This window comes from Phalacrocorax aristotelis, chromosome 21, assembly GCF_949628215.1.
Source record: "Phalacrocorax aristotelis chromosome 21, bGulAri2.1, whole genome shotgun sequence".
NCBI lineage: Eukaryota > Metazoa > Chordata > Aves > Suliformes > Phalacrocoracidae > Phalacrocorax > Phalacrocorax aristotelis.
This window is the reverse complement of record NC_134296.1, coordinates 8,522,921-8,548,225: the sequence shown is the minus strand read 5'-3', so window position 1 is coordinate 8,548,225 and position 25,305 is coordinate 8,522,921. Positions and strand designations below refer to the sequence as shown.

Genomic DNA, 25,305 nt, shown 5'->3' with positions numbered 1-25,305 from the left:
AGGGAGGGAAATAAGACATTGGAAAAGGTCAGACTCCTGAAGTAATCTTCAGCATGTGGTTAACATCTACATCACAAAAATTAATGGAATAACTGTAACTGCAGGCACACAAGATAAAGGACAGAAACTCTTTTTCCTCTGTAGTGCAACCACCTTCTCACACAGAATTTGTCACTGATTCTTTTCCCAACTGCATGAGATTTATTTCCTATTCTCTTCCAAGATGCCAGCAACCCAGCTTCTAGCTAAAGTTTGCTAAGACAGCTATCTTTGACTTCCCTGGATGAAGCTGTGCATCACATTCTAAGCACTTGCTCTTTCCACCATGATAAATCATAGCATCATAGAATCATAGAAAGGTTTGGGTTGGAAACCCAAATGTTTTGAACATCTGTACAGGTTATTGTAGCTTAATGGAGTTTGCCTTCTAGCGAACTGGAAGCTCGCCTGCCTGCCATGAAGTCCACAGTCAGTCATGCCATCTATTTCTCTGAGGTAGAATTGGACCCTGAAGTGTGAAAACTGCAATATTTTTTGTGGTCAGCTTTCAAAATTCACTTTGCAACAGGAGATCTTTGAATAGGCACTCAGTTCTGTGTCAAACAGTCCATGTTACATTCAGAGCCTTTTTACCATTGTGTAACGGTGACATTTTAATGTGAGCGAATAAAACATCTCAGAAAATCATAGAATGGTTTGGGTTGGAAGGGACCTTTAGAGGTCATCGAGTGCAACCCCCCTGCAGTGACCAGTGATATCTTCAACTAGATCAGGCTGCTCAGAGCCCCGTCCAGCCTGGCCTTGAGTGTCTCTAGTGATGGGGCCTCCACAGCCTCTCTGTGCAACCTGTTCCAGCGCTTCACCACCCTCATTGTGAAAAATTTCTTCCTCATATCCAGTCTAAATCTACCCTCCTTTAGTGTAAAACCATCACCCCTTGTCCTGTCACGACAGGCCGTGCCAAAGAGATTGCCCTCATCCATCCTACAGTCCCCCTTTAAAAGGCGGCAATAAGGTCTCCCCGCAGCCTTCTCTTCTCCAGCTGAACAACCCCAGCTCTCCCAGCCCGGCCTCGCAGCAGAGGGGCTCCAGCCCCCGGAGCATTTCTGTGCCCCCTCTGGCCCCGCTCCAACAGGTCCATGTCCTTGTGCTGAGGAGCCCCGAGCTGGAGGCGGCGCTGCAGGGGGGTCTCACAGAGCGGGGCAGAGGGGCAGCACCCCCTCCCTCACCCGGCTGCCCACGCTGCTGGGGATGCAGCCCAGGGCACGGTTGGCTTCCTGGGCTGCCAGCGCACATTGCTAGATCTGGAAGGATTGAAGGATCTGGATCCTGTTTTGTTATTCACATCCACAAACCAAAAACTGCAGCATAGCATTGTATGCCTTTAACAGAGAGGGGTGGGGATAACTTGTGGCTATTTTAATTACACCAATTTAATATGGAACTTTTTTTATATGTATCAATTTATGTCAACAAGTTGCAAAGTAATTGCAAGGGACGGCCTGAAAATGTGGTACATGATCACCTAGATCCAAAAGCACAGTCAACCTCCTGCATGAAAGGACTGAAAAGGTCAAACCTTTAAAGGAAGTTGAATTCCAATGAATAAGCAATGCTGCTTCATGGACATCTTCCAACAAAGTAGCGACAGCATCCAGTGCTTGAAGGCTGACAGACCTCTACGACTTTGACGGAAATCACAACATAATGGAGAAATCAGACCAAAACCTCCTTCATAATGGCAGAAGGTTATCAGTAGTAGCCCCAAAAAAGACATCAAACACGATAGGGTACTAAATGCAATCTTATTCATGTGGCGTATTTTAGTCAACACCTACGGTTGTTTAGGCAACAGAAGTTGAGGCTTACATCCTAGGATCAAGATAAAATTTAAGTAAGAAAAGACAGCTTGCTTGCTTTTTTGTTAGCTGGGAGCTAATGTGAAGGTACTAATTTAGTTTTCAAACATCCTCTCTGAAACACACTCAATGCTAAATTGAGAAGTGTCCTTGAAAACCTCAGAAGTGAGGAAATGAGCAGGAGTAAATACTGCCTCTTTTTTGATATTGAGGCTCATGGAAGCTTTTCTGAAATTATGACAAGACGCAACCACTTACAAGGTGTTACCTATTGTGAGGGAACACTATGGAAAGCCACATCTCACTTTAAAAAGTACTCTATTCTACTAATTTTCCAGAGATGGCAGCTTGAAAGAACATGGTCTTCTGAAAGTGCCTGCTACAGAGCACAGACTGAGAAGTACAGGCAGAGCTCTAATTTTTAATATAAATGCATTTTAATCTAAAGCTGTTTCAAAAGTTATGCAAATGCTTCCATTTAGCACATTCTATCTCAGTACAAAAGAACTCTGAATGTTAGAAAGTGCTCAGAAGATATTACAGGAGCCTCCTCTGCTCAGAGAAACTGGAGAAAGTCACACCCGGCAACTCTCGCAAAGAGAAGTGTTGGAAGCCCTCTTTGCAGCAGGTAAAGGAAAACGCTAGTTTAGGTGAGGAATCTGTCACAGATCTGACACAAGGTCCAGCATGATAAAAGAAGGCATGAGCCAAGTTGCCTGTGAAAGTGTTTCTAATGTCAGCCAAATCCATTCTTCACATTGCACGAGCTACAACAGAAAACGGGCACGGTCCAGTTTTGCCAAGCAATGCATTTTGACTGTGACGGTGCCACAGTAAACATTTCACTTTAGTGTCATTTTTGTAAAACTTAAAATCTGAATTAGCTGTCTTTATTTTTCTTTTCTATAATAGTTTCCAGTGTGGCCTACTGGCTTTAACAATCAACATAAACTGCCACTTTCTATGGACATTAATTATCACTTCCTTCTGCAGTTTTACAATGCAAAAAAAAATCTGAGGAAAAAAATAGTTTATGAAGTCCACAACAAGTTTGAATAAAATGCATTAATTTATTCTCGTTTGATTCTAGTGAGGATAATATGATTCCAGGAACGTGTTTGCTCCAAAGTTTCATGTCACTCACATCCTAGTCTTTAGGAAACGCTGGAAGATGAACTTTGACTGTATAGACCTTTAAATAAAAATAGCATTTTTACTAATGTATTCTTCCCAAGTGCCTGCTTCTTCCTAGTATGTTTCCCATCCTAATACCGTATGTTTTTGCAGCTGGCAACTGACACTGCCAAGGAGCCTTTATGTTCAATGTTATTTAATATATTCCCATCAGAGAGCTATTTTTACTATTCAATTTCAGTATCTGCTTGAAGTGTCTTGCATATAATGTTCATATTTTAATTTGCATTTTTTTCCCATAGGATAAGTAAATAAAGATTCAAACAACAATATTGAAAGAATTTAGGGTTGTTTGCTGAGAGAAAGAATTTTATAGAATGGAAAACAGTTTTGTTTTACCAAAAATAAAGGCAAAAATGCAACTTTATGTTTCAGAAGCCTATACTGGAGATAACTGATACAGCACCATCATAATGGGACATTTGCATTTAATTGTATAGATAGGTATGGGAAAATAACATGCTCAGTCATCATTATAAATGGTAGGATGAAAAGATCTTAAAATATTGTCCCGTTCTCTAGAACAATCTCTTTAATGGCTACAACTGGCCCTTCAAGAGGCTGTCTGTGTAGATCTGTGTGCACGTGCCATTTTTCCATGAAACTGGCATCTCCTGGCCTAGCATTAGTGTGGCTAAACCCACGCCACCCAATTTTCCCGCAATGTTTCAGCAGCATGCTTGCGAGGGATCACACATCACATAGTCCTGTGTTCTGCTGTCACAGTTGCAGTGTGATGCAGTGGGAACATTCAGGCTCACATCTGGAAGAAACACCAGCCTGTTCCAGGGCTCAGGACCATTCTTCATGCCAAGGGCATTTGAGTTCAGTGCTCTCACAATCTGTTCTAGATCTTCATACCTACAAAACTCAAACACCTAGCAAGATGGAATCGATTCCACCTGAGAGTACAGCAGTGGCATAGTCTGTGCCACAGACAGACAAATGGTTCTTTCATTTACACTTCAAGTACACTTTGCTTACAAAATTGTAATTGGCATTTTGTCCCTACTGCTCACAAAGCTCACAACAGCATGGGCTGATTTTCAGTGTCTGAGGAGTTGATATGTTTGCTCAGGACATATCTGCCATTGCTGCATTACAGCAAGATGTAAATTTCCCTGCTGCTACAGTCTATTCAATAAGCATACATGGTCCCTTCCCTGGACTGAGAAAATTTTTATTCACACACAACCAGTATAAAAATACTGTGACCTCTTTAACAATCTTTAAGCCAATACTTTCTGCTGAATTGGAAAAATAATCTTATGTGGCTACAGAAATAATGTTTGTGTTTTATCAGTGTTGTTCCCGCCAAAGGCTGGATTATCTGTTTCACATCCATTTAAACACAGGAAGGTTATAACAGGGCAGACAGCAATCTGCACTTTATTGGCTGGGAAAACTGACCTCATAAATCTGATTTGATACATCTGTCCTTTCGGCTGTCGGCATATATGCCCATGCATCCAGTTGGCCATGTGCCTGCTCAGTGGAAGATCAGCTTCTGTGGCTACTGCACAGAGGATTTTCCATCTCTCCCCTTCTGTTACAAAAATAAATATATTGAAAGTGCGGAAAGGAAAACATGTTTATGGTTGCTTGTAGGTGCTTAAGAGAGACAATGTACTATTATGATGAACGGTCAGGAAGCCATTCAAACTACCTACAGCAATGTTGATTATGTCTATCCATTTATTTCTGTAAGCAGACAGTGAGATTACTTTCACTGGCATGCTTCCTGAGTACACAGGGGAGTCTGTGGATGGAGTACATCACTATGCAATGTCACAGGCAATCTCACATCCCAAATACCTTACAGCTCCCACTTCAACAGCAAAAGACTGGTATCTACCCCTTGAACCCAGTTAAAAATATCAAACTTTCAGAGACCAAGTTTCAAGTACGGAGCGAAGGATCAGAACTAGCACTGTATAACTACAACATAGGTATTGTGATGTAACAATTATTCCAGGTACATGAAGTTGCTGAATTGCATTTCTGAGAGTGAAATGTTTCAGTTTGTTTATCACCAAAGACACATGAAGTCTGCTGCTCTGTGGCACAGTGCAGATACATAATAGCAAGGTTTTCAAGGGAGTCATAGGCAATCCATTTTTCCTCCAGTGATCTGGCCATTCCATAATTTAGGACTATCCATACACGCTTACACGATTTGTTTTCTACCAGTAAACCAATTCAATATAATCAGTGAATACAAAAGAAAGAGAAAAAAAGAGAGCACATTTGGCTCATTGCCTTTTCAAAATGAAGACTGTCAATCTATTTAAATGAAAATCCCTATACCAATAGGCAGTTTTTAAAACAGCTCATACAGAACGTGTTCTGTTTCTGTTAACTTCCACTGGTTTCTAGGAGCCTTGATGTGAAACTTTAGAAGTGCTGCTATTATAATCTACATGGAAAAGTGACACTATATGATAGAAGTAGGAACAAGAAAAAAAAAATATTGTAAATATTGCAAATTTAGAACATTTAGAACATTTCCCTCCTGCCTGAGATTCTTTTTTGACAGACACATAGGTCACTTCGTGATTGACAAACATTTCTGTTCCAAATGTCTGACTTAGTTGCTAGATGCATGTAACAGCAGTAAAACATATACCTAAGAAGCCTGGCATCTGTACTGATTTATGCTTATCTCAGGCACTGTTGTTTAACTTCATAGTGGGAGAGTAGAGGATTAAAAAAGAGATTAGCCTCCATACTACGGAGGGATTTGGCAGTCCAGCTGCTTAGAAGAAAAGCAAAGAATAGGCTCATGCTATTGATCCAATCTTCTGCTACGTGCTGAGAGGGCACAGCAGTTTGATCTGATTTTACAATGACTCCACTTCCCAACAGCTTTTCTAGTAGTGCGGGATAAGATAAGAAGATCATGGGAACAGCAGCTGATAGAATAATCCACCCATTGATTTCTTCTCCCTGCTTACTCCCTGTGTTTTAATTGAATTTTGTGGTTCAGCATTGGTTTCAGCCTGTGCTTTCTGAGTCAACTAGAGTACAAAGTAAAGCAATGGGAAAAATCAAATTCTTGAATTTTGTCCAAATGGAATTGGACAAAAATAGACTCAAAGATTCTCATTGCAAATTTGACTCTGGAATGAAGGTTGCGTTGGGGTTTTTTTGTTCTGGTTTGGGTTTTTCTCCTTTTCACTCAGCTCTTCCTTGCAATAAGGGCAATGTGAAAAGGAGAATGCTGGGAAAGAGGAATTTTCTTGTTCCCAGCAAGCAGGTTAAAAAATTAAGGGAGCTGGAGGTTTTGAAGAACTCGCTTTTGACACAGAAGTCACAGAAGAAACTTAGCAGAGTGGGACAAATTGCTGTCAGTCACCTCTTACATAAATACTTTCTTTGCCAGGCATGCTAGAATTTGGTTTGCAGTCCCTCATCAATGCACTATGTAAATGGTAATAATTTAAATGCTGGACATCTAAAGGCAGTACAATGTTAAATATAATTCTAAAAGAACAGGAGACATTTAAAAATAGAGGTGAGCAGTCTGCTTCCACTCTAGCACTGGGCAGAGTCTTTACATGCCCTGCCTCCCCTGTGCTTAACTGAAGCTTCAGTCAAGTAATAGTGTTTTCCACTACCTTGAGAACATGGACCTGCACCACTCTTTCTCTGCTTTACCTGGAGAAAGCCTTTAAGAATCTAGGAGTTCACATTTACAAACAGGGATGGTTATTTGTTTGACAATTTACTAACAACCAAAACTATGGATTATAAGATCCATCCCTCCCTATTCTCCCGCATTGCATGCAAACTGCAGGTAACTAATGCCCTTTCCTCTTTAGCAGAGCCATCACAAAAGCATGGTTTCATTCCAAAAGGACAGTGTGTGAACAGTGCTGTATACTTTTGAAGAAGTTCAAGTGCCTAAGGAACTGATAGACCATATGTACACAGAAAATATATAATGAAAAAAACAAACAAACAAAAAAAACCACCCAGGCATGCGCACAACTTTCCACACCGACCACAAGGTTGCACAGTGACTAAGAGCCCACTAAAGTGCTGCATGCATAAAATCAAGATTAGAGCTGAAGAATAAGGAAGGCACTCTCTGAATATCCTGTAAGTTACCCTGAACCTCCAGAACTCCTTAATAGCTGTTCTTTACAGGGAAACATTAAGAATATGTGTTACATGAGATTTTTAAGTTTGAGTTCTCCTCTTAATGTAGTAACAATTCCTAGGTTAATTTCCAAGCAGAATTACTTCACCCATCTGACAGCTTGTATTTGGAATGATACAAATTTTGGAAAGGCCTATCAAATGACAAATGAAACATAAAATTGTAGTTGCATGTCCTGAGGAGAACAGTAAGAAGAGGAAAACCCAAAATATCAATTCTCTCTTCTTGTATAATGAAGAATAGTTTTAAGACAATGCGGTTCAGGATTTCAAAAGAATCACAGCATAGCAATGAGAATGGTGCCAAGACACATAGCAGAATTGCAGGAACTCATGCAGCGCCAAGCCTTTAACACTACAGATCTTGGATATTCATGCAGAAGCCAGGCATGATGCTACCTACAAGGCAGCTACACATCCATGTCCAGTCACCAACTACACTGTATGGTTTTTCAGATTACAAGAATGAAGACAAAATGAGGCAAGAGTCTTCAGCAATAGTCATTATCTGCATGTTTCTAAACAGCAATCATAGCAGGGACAATCAACCCCCCTTTTTATGGCAATGACTGCTCTAGTCTTACCCTCTTCATGTTTGGAAAGAGGATATGACATGTGCATTGCATTAAGGAAAGGAGGAATAAGGTCGATACCCAGGTTAGAACCAGTAACTATCTCTCATTTGGGGATTGTCTGGTCTAGTGGGGTTCTTCCTGCCATCCAAAGAGGCCCCACATGAGTTTCGTTACCCAGGCTCAAGATGAGCTAGCCAAAACACGTGCCTTCTACCACTGCTCCCAGAACAGCATTCTCATTGAAACACTCTGTACTTCACCAGACACGAGGTAGTGCTGGCAAGGTAATTAACCCATTGATTCCAGGTATAAAATACTGTGCAGATCTCATAGTGGTAATATATCCACTTCATCTGTAGTTTCCAATTTCTCCAACAGCACGCAAAGTAAGTTTTTGTTTGCTGAGCACTACATGACTGCATCATATAAAGCTGCTGCTAGCAATATCAAAACATATTAAAAGTTTAACTAAGACAATGTGTTTCAGAAGAATTTGCTTTCTTTGGAGCTGGAATGTCCCCATAAAAAGGCATGATCTGTACTAGACTGAGCTGTCCAATGATCTGCAAACACTGCACATTGTGTCCTGGAGTAAACCCTGCTTTCTTCAAACCCAAATTGGTTTGGATTCCTCCTGTGCATGCAGAGAGCGTTTTCAAATAATGCTACAGCTGCATGTCTTTAACCTGCATTTTGGTTTTGTATGGTTGACTTTCACAGATGTACTTTCACTTTACAGTATTGCAAGTCTACTGACAATGCCACAGAGCCTCTTCATGGTACCCCTAGGAGGGGGTGTGTGTGAAAGTGTGCCTGAAAAGCATAGCTGTTCCTGTTTTCAAGGCTTGATCCACTACCTTGATTGGCAAAAAAAAAAAGGGGGTTTCCCCAAGATTCTCCTTCTTCCTGCCAACCCACTGAATGTACTGTTATTTAAGTATATCTGTGCAGCATGCAAAAATATAATTCAGCACACGCACATTTTTAATTTCTCCCTGTGCCAACACAGACTTGTGGTTACTAGCAGCCTTCTGCTTCCCCCGAGTGCCTCTCTCCCCATCTCACCTGGCCTCTCGCTACTACTTCACCTCATCCTCTGCTGCGTCCCACATCTCTACTACAGCTGTTTCACTATTTCTCCTTAAAGCTTTGTATTCCCCAGTCTCCCCACCTCCCTGTTAATACTTGTGGTCCCACATTAGCGCACAAGGCAAGAAAGTCCAGGATACATAAAAGTGAGTCAGTTGAGAACTTCACTGCTGATAAAGGCTGAGGGATTTTAATTTTGCAGACTCTGAGAAGATTTACCCAGCAATACAGAGGTAAAAATCATGGTGAAGATGAGACTATGTCTGTATTATTGAAAGAAAAACCCGGTACATGAATATTACAGTCCTAACAGGGGTTGACTCCATGCACGGTTTTCCTCACAGCAAAACTGAAAAGCTGTGCCTTCAATCAGTTTTCAGAATACTTTTCAGTTTTTAGAATACTTCTCACACACAGAACTATGCCTTTTACTGCAGAACAACTTAACACACATAAGCACTCCCACACTGGCTCAGTCCAAAGGTCATTCTGGCCTGCAGTTCTGTCTCCAACAGTGTCCAGAAGATGCGTAGAGAACAACTGCAAGAAACAGGGCAAGTGCAGAGCAATTCACTCTTTGATATACCCTCCCAGTTTACTGCCTTTTTTAGTAGTAAAGACAAGTTGTAACATTGGCAGGGAGTCCCAGCTTTTTACACTTCCACCAGTTCCATTGTTGTTACACAATACAGAGCTCAGGTCCTGGAAGACAAGTATCATATGAAATACTTTTAGAGCAGTGCTTTAAATGCAATCATTTGCACTTCTTTCCAGCCTTCCCCCAAAGACTCTTTAAGGTTTATCACTAAAGGCAAGAAGATACTGGACACAGAGATGATGAAGAGCAAGTCCATCCTTCGAGTATTTTGGTGTCAGGACAGGGTCCCTCCAACTGAGCACATTCTTTAGGCTATTTTAAAATATGTCCCACCCTCAAGAGTCCAATGCATCTCACTCCAAGTTTGATGTTAAGCCTATGCTCCTAACTGCATAGCAGGACTTCCTACTACATCCTTTGTACCTCCCCCAGATAGTACTGAAGGGACTACAACTAAGTGCAGAAGCTAGGGTCAGTCATAGCTAAACACTGAAATTTTTCCTTTGTGTGTGTACACAAACACATAGTGAGAGAATACTCATAAATGCAGGGGATAACCCTCATGCTTTAAGATAATATTCATATTCTGATATCTAGTAAGAGAAAGACAGTTTAAAAAATTATTAGTGACGACTGCCTTAAAAAAATGGCCTCCCTCCAAAAGAGACAGAACTAGCTTCTCTCAGCAATGTGGCGTGGTGTTCGGTAGGGTGGCCTGGTGTCCAGTCTGAGACATAATTCACATGCCTGAAGGAGAACTGCAGTCAAGGTCTGATCTTAGTACTGTGAAAGAAGAAAGGCCTTGTCAATATCTGCAGAATTTGAGCCAGCAGAAAAACTAGGAATCAGCCTGACAAAGCGATAGGACTGCTTTTTTCAGTGAATAAAAGCCACTGCAGAAAAGAGACATTTTACACTTCATTGTTGTGAATCCGGTCTCTAGGTTTGGACGGTTTCTCTCTATCAGGTTATGCAAGCCCATGTGTCCCCAGAAAATGGCAGTCTCTTCAGGCACATTTTCCTTTTTAATTAAAGTAACATTTTGATAATAAAATCGCCCTGTGACATGAATGACAGGACAGCACCTGCAACGATTAGCTTGTAAGGTCTTGCATAAAACAATACTAATGAGCTGAAATACACTCTTGCAGAATATCAAAATTATTTCTCCACATGAGCGAAGGGGTTCCTTGGGTTTTTTATGAACATTCAGTGCAACAGATGGCTTGGCTACTGTGGACATAAAAATCGTTTTATCAGATGTCACCACTGCTTGCAAATGTCAGACACCTCAGAAAATACGTACGCCTCAAATCACCTGCACAAACCTTGGGGCACCTCTCTGCATCCACATGCTGAGTCTGTGTACAGTTCTAGTCTCAGGAACGGCAGAGTGGAGTTAGAAGAAGTTCATAGAAGGGCATGTAAAGAGACTAAGATTATGAAACACCTGCCTTATGAAAAGAGACTAGAAAGACTGTGACTCCTTGGTTTGGGGAGGAAGAAGGTGGGGCAGGATGAAGGTTTAGAAAATGAAGTTGGTGGACAAGGTGAATATGGAACTGCTGTTCACAAAACCTGACGTTACTGAAACTTGTGGACATCCATTGAAACTCATATGAAACGTCTGGTTCAGAACACGTACAAAAAAGTACTATAAAGAGATGGTAGGGAACTTCTGGATACTATTGCTGCAAAAGGTTGTAGAAGCAAAGAGTGCCTGTCAGCTGAAAAAAAGAACCAGACAGGTTCACAGACAAAAGGTTCACCCAGATGTAAATGGAATTAGGGTAGGGGTGTGCTTTCAACATCCCTACTTCGATGACTGTGAGTAAATCTTACCTCCTGCTGCCACTTCTGGGAACAAAATGCAGTTTTTATTCATCTAGTTCTGCTGCAGCCATTAAACACTCTTCTGTTCCTAAAGCTTCAATGGAAAAAAAAAAACCCAAAACACCAAAACCAGTACATTTACCATAGAATACAGACTAAAAAATCTAATGCTTTCAGGTGTTGATATATAAAGGGTGAACAACAATACTGGTTTTAATTACTGCCATGCCAGTGTTAGGAACAGAGAACCATGTCCTACAGCAACTCCTAAGTGAGCTCCTCCTCAGACACACAGAGAAGCACTGGTCAGGGAGAATCCTGCAGATGGGATTTTTTTTTCAAAGACTGAATTCAGCCTAAGGAAATCAGATCTTGAATGACTGGGAGGCAATCTGTGGTTCTGCCCAAAGTAAGGCCTCTAGCACGGTACGTGATTTATGGTAAAGCACGGGTAGCTTGAAAACTTTTGCAGTGCATAAGTGTTTGAATAAATTCGCTGATACTGTAAAGCCTGTCCTGGTACCAGAGCCTGGACAAATCCCAGATGAACTTTAAAGCAGCCATGTAAAACCTGTTATCACAGAGTAATTGCTAACTCTACCAAATTACTTTTTTCACCTCAACTCCACAGCTTGGCAAAATTTTGCTAGTTAGTACTTCAGCCTCCTCTGTGGCAGCACAAATATTCTCTTAAAAACTTCCAGCAAAACTGGTGCCCCTGACAAAGAAATTTTAGGCAGCATGTTTATAGAAAAAGAGGTGGGCCAAGCAAGCTGGACCTCTCATGACCGTGTTCAGACAAAAGAGCAGCAAAAGATATTTAATTAAAAGCCTAATTTTACACTTAGAAAAAAAATTATACACCAGCAACTTAAACGCCAAATTGTTTGTCCCACCTTCTTCACAAGATTTAAGCAACAAGGCAACCTTCCCTGATTACATCGAGTTCTCCTCTTGTGGTCTACTTTATGACAGAAGGTCAAGGGGCACCCTGAAACGTTTTAGGGCACACTGAAAAAAGAAGGTACTTCTGTGGAAGAATCTTTGGCACAGTTCTCATAGTTCCTGTGATGTTCCGAAGCTGCTTGCTATTCAGGGCTACTGAAGCCTCCCTTAAGAACAAGTACCATACGCTGCCTTGTGGAGATTGCCTGGAGGTCAGACTCTGATACACGTTGTGTTCAATGCACCTGTGCCTCTGGTGAGACCTGCTGCCATATATGAAAATTCAGTACAGCAAGCCTGAAAGAAGGAAAAATTCTGATATGATCGTATGTCATTTGCCCTGGAAGATGGGAAAAAGGATCAAATTATAATACTCATCCCCCGTGGATACAAAATTTCTTAAGCAGCTGCCAACTTCCAAAGTTCATGAGCAAAGTATGGCCGTACTGGCGAATTATTATCTCAGCATGTATTATGCACATGTGATGAAGCCAGACTTTGACAAGGAGACACAGTTTCTATTAGAGCATGGCAGAAGAGCGGCAGATAGCAAGAAGAGAAAACATGAGGCCCATTACATAGATCAGTCCAGAGAGGGGTCATTCTACGTCTGAGTTGATATTCCTCTCTGATCCCAAATCCTCTGCAGCAAGCAGAGCAGCAGCGCTGGAAGCCATGGTTTCTCAGGGAATCTGCAAATGATAGCTTCGCTATCCAGCAACAGGTGTCATGTCCAGGCGTCCTGAAGAATGGTCTCATTTCGTGCTGACATTGGGTGAGTAAGACTTTAAACAGCTATGAACTTTACTGACAACGCTAATACCCCCAAAAAAGGATACCCTGTCAGACTCTGTGGATCTGAGAAAGATTAATGCTAGCACAGTGTTAGTAGCATATAACTGGTAAAAAAAACCCAACCCAAAACAGGGGAAGCATGCATTTTACTAGCTCTTGAAATGCTCCTGTCACAGAGATGAATATGAAAGGTACACCAGACCATGTGTGCTCCTTATAAAACCATATCAAAGGAGCTTTTGTCCACGGAAAGCGACCTCATACAAAAGTCCACAACTAGTGAACTCTGACTGACGAACTCTTCAGACTTTAACTCAGATTTGGTTCAGCCACGTGCAAAAAGCTACATTGGCGAAAAAACTTTGCAGCTAAAGCACAGCATCTTAGAACTTTTTATCCTCTCACAGAAGAGCATGGAATAAACATCTGGGTGCTGATCTTCAAAATCCATAGCTCCTTTAATATTTTAAATAGCATATACACTCTCGTCTGACCTTCACTGTCAACCAATAGCTGAGCATTAATAAAAAAGGCATTCTGACAGAAGTGCAGGCCTCGTGTATTCCAGAAATATTTGTATTACTGTATATTTCCCAACAACTATGAGGCAAAATCTCTGCTGAGTCTGGAGTAATGTAAAGTTTTTCTCATAGCTCCGCTCTGTCTATATGTTATTGCCATTAGAATTATATTCTTTGTAACAGCACTTGAACAATCAACAGACATTTTGCTTTCAGTAAGCTCAGGCTTCTGAGATGTGAAATGGTTTCTTTCTACTGTGCACTACATAACTAACCAAAAGAGAAAGAAAAGATTAGTGCAATCACTTCCATAATTCACCATAAATGAATGCTTCTAATCACTGCTTGGTTTGAATTGCAGTCTATTGGAAATGCATCATGTACAGATCAATTTTCCAACGCACCCAAGCTACATTCTGTATGTGTTATCGACTCAACTGTGGAGCCATGTGGCAGAAACAGTTAAGAAAATATTTACAGGAGACTGAATCCTACAGTAAATCAGTAATGAACTTGTTTGTCTGACCTATTTATTCATGACCCATAAGTGAGATTCTGCTTTTTTCTAGTAACTTCCACCATACACATAATACTAAAAAGTAACGCTATACACATTAACAAAGACAAAATAGACCACTTAATCGTGTATCAACTTTTTCATTTTTTGTAACTAACGCAAGAAGAGAATTTGCATTGTGGTAATTCCTTTCAACCTCTTAATTAACTTCTACCTAGACACACATGGGTCAGCTTCCCCAAGCTGAGCGTTACAGGAAGAATTTAATATCTCTTTACATTCAATTTAGCCTTAGGACAAGAGCTTTCAGACAAGTTTACACAAGATAACTATGTTTTATTTCCTGGAAATTTTTAAATCTGGAAATGATAAATATTCTTCTAGGTAAAACAGATACTGTCTTACACCTTGAATGCCTCATTTGAGAAGCGTAGAAGTTTTCCTGCATTCACATCAAAGCACCTCCAGGACAGCTAGGGGAGGTGGGTTATTTCTGATACATCTTTTTTTCATGTAGAGACTTAGTATTACAAGGACGTATTGAATGTAACTGTTTGCACACACATGTGTAAGTAAGTGTCTCTGAAGAAAACAAAACTTGTTAACCTCATTCCATCCCCCTGTACTTTTACAGGATCTCTGAAAACTGTTTGATGCTCTGTGGGCCCCTTTCTCAGTGACACAACACCTCTCAAAGTGCCAAGATTTTACGAAGAGCAGCTGTACTCACCTGTGTTACTTCCAAACACACAACGATTTCAGAAATAAATTAAGACTTTTATAATTTTGGGCAGCTTTTTTCCTGCTGTTCAGGAGCGTTGCTTCTTCTCAAACACCTTCCCTGAGACTTTCGGCAGCACAAAAGACACTGACTCCAGGAGGAATCCACCTACAGTCCTCAAGCCCTCTTACATTCCTAAACATACCACATAAGCATAAGGCACTTTTTCATACATTGTGCCTCCTCCAGCCTCCAGCTTTCTTGGACAGAAGTGCTGATGGGGAAGGAAGAGGCTGTGACAATCCACAGTTGCTGCTGTGGAGCTTTGGGCAACACTGAACTCGGCCTAAGAGTCAGAACAGGCAGCCTTACAGTCAGGAGAGCACAAAACATTTCACCTGTAGTCATCACTCTCAACAGTGCTGCTCCTCGTTTTGGTCTGAGAACTTTTGTTTTCCTGAAATGAAATGTATTAGTGCACTACATGGCAGTACTCAGACACACACTGGATTGATTTACTCTTAGGGGGAACTGGAAATATTGTTTAAGGAAGCTCATACAAGAGATCATGGGAGACTTGAAAGTACTGTAGTAGAGGCAGAGAAATAACTGGATGCAAATCTGTAGGAAACCAGGATTCATTAGTTCTGTGCTACCAGAACTTCTCTTTATGCAGCTGCTCCTCTGATTCCATAGTACATCTTTTCCTTACTCACCCTAACATTACCAGACCCTCACCTTGCATGCAGTGACCTGCCAAAGCAAGAAGATCCTGAGCTCATGGAGGATAAAAGTTAAGCAACCATGCACGTAATAAGACTTTTCTCTTTAAATCTGTGGTTCAGATTCTCTGCTAAAAGAGAAAGATATGTGACCTCTGTGCAACGCTTTCAGCCACTCAGCTCAGGGTGTAGTAGTCCACCTGGGATTAGGCATTCTTCTGTGCATTGCTAGTGTGCCTGTAGGGCCACACCTACTCCAAAAGCTAGAAACAGTGTTTGCTTGGGTTAGGTGGGAACACAAGAAAACAGAATACAAGCTAGTGCTTTTTTCCCAGGGACTGTGGCAGCTGTCTTACATGCTCGCTTCTGTCAGCCTGCTGGTGTTAAAAACTCAAGAAGTACAAGAATAAGGTAGAAGAGGAGAATTTCTTCATGAAAGAAATAAGTGCTTCTGTCCAAATGACCTTTTCTGACTACCATTTTAAGCAAAAACAGGCAGTTCTCGCAGAGAAATCAATTGTAGAGATGCTAAGCAGAAGTGGGCACTAACTTCCAAGTAAAGAAAAAAAAGCTTATCTTTTTATATCTATTTTGATGCTGCTTGCTATAGTCACAATGGGCTATAATGGTCTTTCAAATTTTCCAGCACAAAGTTCTAATCTGAGGATATTCTAATGAAGCGAGACAAATGCTCAACACAATAGCCAGGCATTTCTGCAATGAAATATGAAGCTAAGGCCAAATCCAGAGGTCAAGTTTTACAGGCAAAACTTTCAGAAACTCTGATGGCTGGCTGTGTAAATGAAGACATCACACTTTGGCCTGCGACCGCTATCGTGTGTTGAAAGCATTTTTGTTTTAGAAAAACAAAGCAATCTGCAAAATCCTGGCACATTGGGAAGGTAATTTTAGCATCTGCATCAAGCATTTTGTGCTGCAATTTCCTTAAGGATATTTCAGGCAATTTTAAATGCACACCACCTCCAAGAAGCTGTCTAGCATTGAAGCCACCGTTATCTTTGGCACTGTGGGAAAGAAATTTAACGTTTCTCTACTAGTTTTAATAAAACATGAAGATATGCTTGCTTCAGGTTCAGGAAGCAGCATATCCATGTGGCAAATAAGAAACATTATTACCTCAAAGCTGTTTTGCGTTCTTGCTCTACGCCTTTACATAGTACCTTCGACACATCCTTCCCTTCCCCAAAGGATTTTAAGGACAAGTCTCTCCAGATGGCTGCCCTCTTCTGGATGGAATCAAAACCCGTTTGATTATTTCCACATAGATGAAATGCAGTGGTCTGCTTTTCAATGGAGGACGATTTAAATTTTTTCCTCATGTCTGTGTAATCACAAAGGTTACACTATGCCAGAATGAGAACTAAGAAATTCTATGGGGCTGCTTTATAATTCTCAACAGTTAGCCAACTTTTTTTGGAGTATTTAGCCAACTTGCGCTTTTTTCTTTTTTGCTACCTTACAAAATTTTTCACATTTGCATTTCTTTCCTATATTTATCAGTGCTTAAAACACACTGTTGTTTCTTTGTAAAGTATTTAATCCTCCTCCACAAACATAATGGAAAAAATTTCCATAGCTCTTTGATGCTTAAGGTAAGCATGTTAAACACAAAATATTATGTCTGGAAGGGTTCTTATATAATCTATTCCTCTGCCCCAAGTCAGGGTCATATATTTCTTTGCTACTCTAGATCAGTGTTTGGCTGACCCCTGATAAAGACAGCTGATAATGGGGAATGCACAATTTTTGCAGGGAACGCAGTCCACTGCTTCACCAGTTAACTATTAGTGTTCCTACAGGTTTGTTTATAGACTCGTGAAATGAGTAAAGGGCTCTAGAGATGATTTTCAAAAGGACCCATTCATCGGGGAGCTTGGAGTTTCTTTCTGTGAGCTCTCATCTTTAAATTGAGTACAAGGATTATGATGGAAAGTAGAAAGGCTGAAGACAAAACATCCCTTAAAGAGGGTTTCAGTTCTTGACAGTGGAACCAGGAAGTTGGAGGTTTTTCTCTGTATTATGTATGCACAGTCATACAACCAGTGCACGCTTTGAAACTTTCACTGCACATCTGTGCATCACTGCATGGACTAGGCACCAAGCCAAAAGCTGAATTCCTACGAGTCCGTGCAGCTCCCACACATTTACAGCACTAGGACCCAGAGGGAGCTTAATTTCTGTGAGTCAGTGCAGCTAGCTGAGCCCTGAGAGCAGTGAATGAGGCTGGAAAGGCAGAGGGAATGTGAATGGCTCTTCTGGCTTGGGAAAGTGTCCACGGACTGGGGTGCTGCGGACTACAAAACAGCTTGGACAACTGTGTGGATTCCCTGTACCCCTGGTGTCCAGTGATACTGCTCTGAGGTGAGTGACCCCACTACAGTCAGTTTTCACAAAGCAAGTAACGCGGCTGTTGCACCAGTTGTGGAAGTTTGATATCTTCAAAATTAGCCAGTGTGTTTTTGCTGTGCAGTGATTTTTGCTCTCTTGAGGAGGAACAGATCAGATGCCTTTGAAATACGGAGTACTCGTTCCTTAAAAATAACATGAAAATTGCAAGAAAAGTGTGGTCTATTGAAACTGAAAATTGCATCTATTAATGCAGGTTAAACTGCACACACATCTGGAAGGTGTTCATAAAGGATTTCTGTTTAAGCTTAAAGCTTGAAAACATCTTTAGTAAGAACAACTTAATCTTAGAGAAACATAAGTATTATTCTCATTCTTTTTATCCAGGTATATGAGAATTTAGTTTTATTCGCATTGTACAGCAGTTACACCTATATGAAAATTCTTTACTGTCTTTGTTCTGAATATTAAGGCTTACTTAACAATTTTTTTTTTCTGTGATAATTTTACTCCAGATAAGAACTCCTTTTTTTCTTTACTAATATAAATAAATAGGAATTCTAGTAAATCAAAACATGACTGGCCCAAGGCAGAAACCTTTTAGCTACAGGCAGAGCAGTAGCTCAGTAGAGACTTTGTACCCTCTAGGATGTCCACTTGGAATAGCTTACAAACTCCCTGCTGCCTGCCTGTTAGCGACACGATGAAACTAACAATGCTTATTGATTTATACCGGGTGATACACTGTTTTATCTGATACACTAGTCAGAGACACAAAAAAGGGACCCCAGTAAGGGAGACAGAAAGAATTTGTGTGCTGAGGACAAAAAGTGTTTGCGCTTCAGTTGCTTTCTTCACTTTAAATTCTCCTTATATGCTCAAGAAGTTTTAGAAAAACAGCGAAAGTGAGCGTGCTTGTCAGGCTGGTTTTTCCAAGTTGTCACAACTTCGAAGTTGCATTGTAACTGTTAGACAGATAATTTATGGGTGTTTTCATGCATTAGAGTATCACAATGAAGTCTTTTGGGCACTTTTTTGCTAACCCAAAATGAGATGTCACAATTATTTGCAAAAAGAGAGAGGAAGCTAACTTGCCTGTACGTTCATACTCTTTGCACTTCTGAGCTGTTCCAGATATTATGGAAAACAGACTTTAAAAATAACTCTGGCGACTACCATTTCAGACATCTGTCTCAAACTCACAAGGTTACAATATTTTCCACACTTTCACAAGGAGATTAGAGTGATGGAAGAACGAAATAAACTGGAGCATCCACATGAGTACAATAAAAAAGATTTGGCCTTTAAATACATTAATAATTATATATATGAATCATTGTCTAACAAATCTCAGCAAGGTCGGGAGAGGAGCCCTCCTGACGAATCTGTGCAGCACAGTAACAGTGACTTCACATCTTCATCGATCCCAGCCATTCACCCTAAAGGGGTCTGTCAGTCTCACGATAAGGTAGTAAAGAAAGTAACTGTGCCTTTCTTTTTCTCACCCTCGTAGCTAAGTAGTGTCTATTTTCTCAACCAAAAGCTTAAATTATTTTTTCAGATGTCTTCATTTAAGTTCAGTGGAGAATTACAATGAGCACAACGAATCATTCTAACCCATATGCTAAGTAAACAATTGCTACGTAGAATAACTAGACAGTCTATGTAATCACCGTAAGATGTTAATTTTAAAAATCAGGTTAGAAAAATACCTAAAAAATGTATCCAGATTTAGCATTTGCAAGTATAAAATGTCTTTCTTCAATGGGATACCTAGAACAAAGGTCATACAGAACACATTTAAATACTACATTATTTCAATCACTAGAATAAGTTCCATGAGTTCCCCAACTGCCCCATGGCTTTGGCCATGTAAAAATGTTCCTTTAAATACAAATTCTATTAATCGCTTTTCTGTTTCTTTACAAAATGCTTTCAGGACTAACAGAATATTAAATACATATTAATTAGCATTAATTGACTTAAATTAAAGGCATGTGGAAAAAACATTGGTAATTTTAAGAAGTTAACGTAATTCTGCCCTTTTTTTAGTCTATACTTTAAGAACAAACTCTGCTGATAAAAAATAGAGGGCTAATAAAATTAAGGTTTTAATTCCAAAAGATTCAGTATTCTAACACCAAAAGCCATGTTGGATTGGTGGGTTTAGAAATACTTGTCTATCCTTCAAATCGAAGTCCAATAAAAGCTAGTGAAACTCAACTCCTTTGAAACTGGCTACAGCAATGGTGACCTCTGCTGGCACCTGCCCTCTCATGGAAAGAAGGTTTAAGGGCTTACTCAGAAAGTGACCCTGAACTACAACATTTATTAGATCAGCTGATACACTTAGAGAAATGTAAATTAACACCTCTTCCCACAAAACTTGGTGCACGGTAAAGAAAGTGAAAGGCACACATAACAGTGCTACTACAACTGCATTTCTTTCACAGTAAGAAGGAAATTCTCCCTATGCTGAATTTGACTTGAACCTGTTCACAGAGGCAAATGTATTTAAGAGCATTTCTATGACAGAAGCATCTCCTGCTCTGGGATAGATGTCCTAAGGGATGAGTGTGGCTTGTTCTCCTGACGCAACACCCTTTGTGCAGATCTGCCAAATTCATTAAATATTTGCATGTGTATTTATACCAAAAATTACGTGGCCAAGCAAAGCAAGATCGGTTTTGCTCTTGCCAAGAGATCATAGTATCTATGAATGTGAGTTACGTGCACTCTTACCTGCCCAGTCCCGCTAATACTAAAGCTGTATAACTTCATTGGTGGGAAGAAAATCTCAGGCGCCTGATATAAACCTATACTGTCCCCACATCCTGAATATTGCATGTAGTTCTGGTCATCGTTTACACCTCAGAAAAAGAATAAAGTAAAACAAGAAAAGGTGCAGATTGATGAAAGGCCTGGAACATTTTCCTTATTTAGAGAAACTATATAGATTATGATTTCTAGGTCTGGAAAAGAGATGTCCGAGGGGGGTTATAACAAAGATACTTAGAGTCATAATTGTCCCCGACATATTACAAAGGAAATGGCTGCTGTCTCATCTCCCAGTTCAAAAGCTGAGGAGCGAGAAATAAAGCTAGCAGGTGGCGAGTGCAAGGCCAACAAAAGAAGGCGGTTGCTCTCTCCATGCATAACTGAGCTACGGAATTCGCAGGGATTCAGGAAGTAATCAGACATACTAAAAGCAAAGACACTACCTGTGGTTCAGGAAATCTGTGATTCAAAAATGACTGCTGAGTGGGAGAGAACACGAAGGAGATGATCACCATATGGTTGCCCTATTCATACATCACTCCCTAAACATTAGTAGCTACTGCAGGAGGCAGAATACTGGCCTGGATGAACTTCTGTTCAGACACCCCAACCTTCTCCTCAGTGTTTTAGCCTGGCAAATACTTGACTAATCCTAGCAAGAAGAAACGTGAATATGTAATATTTATTATGGGTTGCTAGTTCGCTGATGAAAGAATGGCGTTCTGGCAAAACGAAAAGGTAAAGACAGCATTCTTTATTTTCATTTTTGTTGAAGAATTAGGTGTAGGCATGTGTTCATGTAAGTTTCCACTACAGAAAGACATTAATGCTGAGATTTACAGCTATTCAGGTAAATCAATGACTAAAGAGATTATGACTGAGATATTGGAGAAAGGCCTATGAAAATACACAACTGGTTGATCTTGTGAAATTCACTGCGATATACTGCAAATGGGAAAAGACAATTTTATCTCATATCCTTGTGGCCTGTTTATTTGTGGAGCTGATACCTTATTTGGAACTCATTACTGAACTCATACTTTTCTAACTGCTTTCACTAAAAATATACATACATCTAAGTAAAAAGTAGCATGGTAATGTTACATTATTAATTACACTGACAATATATCTTTAACTCTGAGAACTGCATCACCCTGCGAAATGCAACAGTCCAGAGAATGGCAACGCAATCAGTGAAACCTGAATGCCAAGAACCGCTGGCATATTGTGAGGTTGAAAGGCAGAGAAGTGAGAGATCAACCTGACTTTGCTAACCTATCCCCAGGTTAGCTGACTTGCTGTTGATGCACTAAATGTGTTTTTCAGCCTGTAGCATGTATAAAGAAACACTGCAATTATACAGAACTTCCTGTGTGTAAAAGTGGGATTTTGTGCCCACAAATTTTGATCCTCTGAGAGTATGAAGTGTTTGCAAATGAGTTACAATGTACTGGAACATTAACACCTGGCATTTGTAAACCATTACAGAGATAGAGGAGAAGGGATGAAATAAAATTTAATGGATACACACATGAAGCTGTAAGATGCTGAATGCATTGGCAGAGAGTTGGGAAGTCACCAAAGATATAGAGAGTTGGCTACAGCAATTCACTAGTCGGCACGTCTCTGAATGCATTACCTCCAGATGAAGCACACCCAAGTACACCACACGGCACGGTTACTTCCATGTGTTTAGAAGAATGAGACAGAATGATACAGTACTCGACCACCTTCAGGCATAATGTCTGTGTGACCAGATTCATGTGAAAGACATTTAGATTACACCATTAACTGTACATCAATAGAAAATATGCGAAGCGCTGCTCAATATTTTAGCCTGCATACAGCTATTAAGATGAAAATTGCTGTATGCCTGTAGCAATCAGGCCCTATATACACATGTACATGAATGACACTTCTCTGGCATTTTATCTAATCCAAAATTAAAACGACTGCACAACTTAGTTTGAAATAACATGCTTGATGGCTTTACTGCCAGGCTTCTGTAGCATCATTCGAATTTCCTGTGCCATTGTTCAATGAATGAAACACTTTTGACTTTTCCTTATTTTGGAGGTAATGTTTATTTCCCAGTAAAGAGCCTTTCTTCTTTTTTACCTAGGCTCTTGCATTCACAACAATACTTTGAGATTTTATGGCATAGCAGTTGGCACTATCAGATGACCCAAATCAAGATCTATCAGGCTCTCATTCTCTGTTGCTGGGATCAGTTTTATCACATGAACATGGCTTCCTCATTTCATAGTCGTACTCCCTGGAAGAAACTGTTAGATGGTGACAATGCATAAGAAAAACCCTGAGGAATTCCCTGGCCTGGACTTTACAACCCAAACCCTAACAGTCTCCCCTCAGTCTGACAGTCCCTACCAATATTTTCTGAACACAACTCTGATCACTGTCAGAAATCATACCTGCAGTAACCAGGCCACTTGATGTAGTTCAAGACTTCCTTTGTTCAGGGATTTTGTAAAGCTGAACACGGAACAGAGATCATTAAACTGAATCAAAAAAATCTTTCCCTAATTTACATTCCTGGCTCCAAAATCAAATTTCTTGTTCCCATAGGGTCCATAACAATGTGCTAATAAAACATCAGATTCTGCTCCGATTGACTTGTTATGTATCAAAACTCTCACTGATTTCACTGGAAAAAGATTCAAGCACAAAGAAAAAAATCAAATAAAAGGTAAGACAATTCTTTGTTTTGGGCCTTAGTTTACATATTATGGACAAAATCATAATGACCATTTATGTTATGTAAATATGAAGCTCCTTCCAGGAATAAAATGAAAGAAATGAATGAATAATTGATAAAATTAATCTGCTTCTTACACTCAGGGCTGGTCATTTAATTTGAACTGCCATATTGGTGAGAAATGTTGTGCATGAAACAGTATGCAACAAAAATTAATTTACCTCAGTTAGTTGTTAACTGCTCAGAAATCTAATAAAAGATTAGACTGTTTCTGACAGTTCTGACTTAAAAATGAGTAAATTAGCCCAGTATAAATACTGCTGGGAAGCAGGTTATTTCTTTGACAGCTTTCTATTTGTTAAGTATGGCTTTGCTAGTCTAAAAACTACTATTTTGATTTTCTTCGTTTCATATTTTTCCCTCTGCATTGTGTGTGTATAAAGGTGACAAAGATTTTTTTTTGTGGTCTGGTTCACTGATTTACTTTGATTGTCTTTATTTTGTTCTTTACACAACCATATGTGATCCAGGCTTTTAAAAAAAAAACCAAAACACTTCTTCAGAAATTTTTGTAATGGAGATCTGCCAGCCACCTCACTGCTATGTATTACTTTGGTTATGATATGTTTAGCCGCTCTGGCTCACGGAATAGCTGTTTTTCTATTTTGAAACATATCTTTAAATTTTCTGAAGCCTTTATGCGCTGGATGACTCAGGTATGAAAAAAGACCTGTGCTTGTTCACAAAGAGATTTGCCCTGTGGTGGATGACACAGCCTGCATTTTCCAAAATGCATCATTTCCTGCCGATTATTTCGCGATCCTTTTGAGAGGCTCTATGTACCAGCCTCAGAGCAGCGAGGTGTTTAAGCCGCGTGCATTACCACAGCCATAAAAAATCGTTCATTTGAACTATTCACCGCTTAACATGTTTCAAGAACAACTCACAATTCTGATGAACGTAACTACAAATTCAGTCCTACTTAGGAACTGTACTTTCACTAATCACGGAAATGATTACACTGTGGCCTTTAGGGAGCGTCAGCAGGGCACGTCAGCTGCAGTGGGTCAGTAGGCAAGAATTAACTGCCAAGCTGTGCAAGAACGGATGTCTTTTGTCACTGCAGCTGTACATATCCTTAATTTTATGGTGCTTTCATATTTCAGACTGAAAATTAACACTTCTAGACAGCAGCCTTTCAACAATGGCATTTTCCCTATTAATAACAGGCAAGGGGGCATAGAATAGCCATCTCTGAAAATTTACAGATTTTTCATTGTATTTAGATATATGAAGCAAACTAACTGCAATTGATGGACTGCTACATTGCACAGTCTGCAGGCAGCAGGTGCTCAGAGATTTGTGACTTCATAGGACAATTTGCTTCAGGGCAGGATGATCTACAAAAGAAAGGGCTGGGTTTTTTTTCCAAAGCACTTACTAATTTCCAGTTGCACTGTGTCTGTGTGTCATATTTAGAACCCACTTAGCAGGTTCTGAAGCATCTGAAAATCAATATGGAATCTGAGAGCACAACAGCTTTGGAAATTTGATCCCAGGAACTGAAAACTGGGCATCTAAAAACTGAGATACCCACAAATAATGTGTTCTGTAGGGCACTTGCTAAGAGAAGTACGTTACTTACACTGCATTCCGTATCAGCTTCTGCTTGCATTTCTGGAGGTCCCTAGGAAACAAACTGTACACGCTGCTTCTGTGTTTAATTTGTATCCATTTGTTCCTAAGGTTTTAGTAAGTTAGAAACAAAAGAAATGCTTTATAATAATTCACATTAAGTAGTTTCATACTCCATTCAAATTTTACTGCTGGTTTATTCTACAGATCTCAAGGAATCAAGTACACTATGAGTGTGGATTGCTCAAAACTTAAGAGACAAACATGCATGTAATCTTA

At 40.0% G+C, this 25,305-nt stretch overlaps 1 protein-coding gene and 1 long non-coding RNA gene across 6 annotated transcripts in view; one reads left to right on the top strand and one right to left on the bottom strand.

Annotated features, from left to right (window-relative positions):
- LOC142067308 (uncharacterized) overlaps positions 1–25,305 on the bottom strand; it is a 78,756-nt gene that overhangs the window by 43,332 nt on the left and 10,119 nt on the right. The gene's annotated exons all lie outside the window — the stretch shown is intronic.
- The window catches only part of NGF (nerve growth factor), a 35,082-nt gene continuing 27,416 nt past the window's right edge, over positions 17,640–25,305 (top strand). Inside the window, exons 1-2 of one of the 3 annotated variants that reach the window (XM_075115820.1) lie at positions 17,640–17,912; positions 23,262–23,382. The gene's annotated coding sequence lies outside the window, so the exon portion shown is untranslated. The remainder of the gene's footprint in view (positions 17,913–23,261; positions 23,383–25,305) is intronic. The other 2 variants (XM_075115818.1, XM_075115819.1) reach the window with 2 other exon arrangements.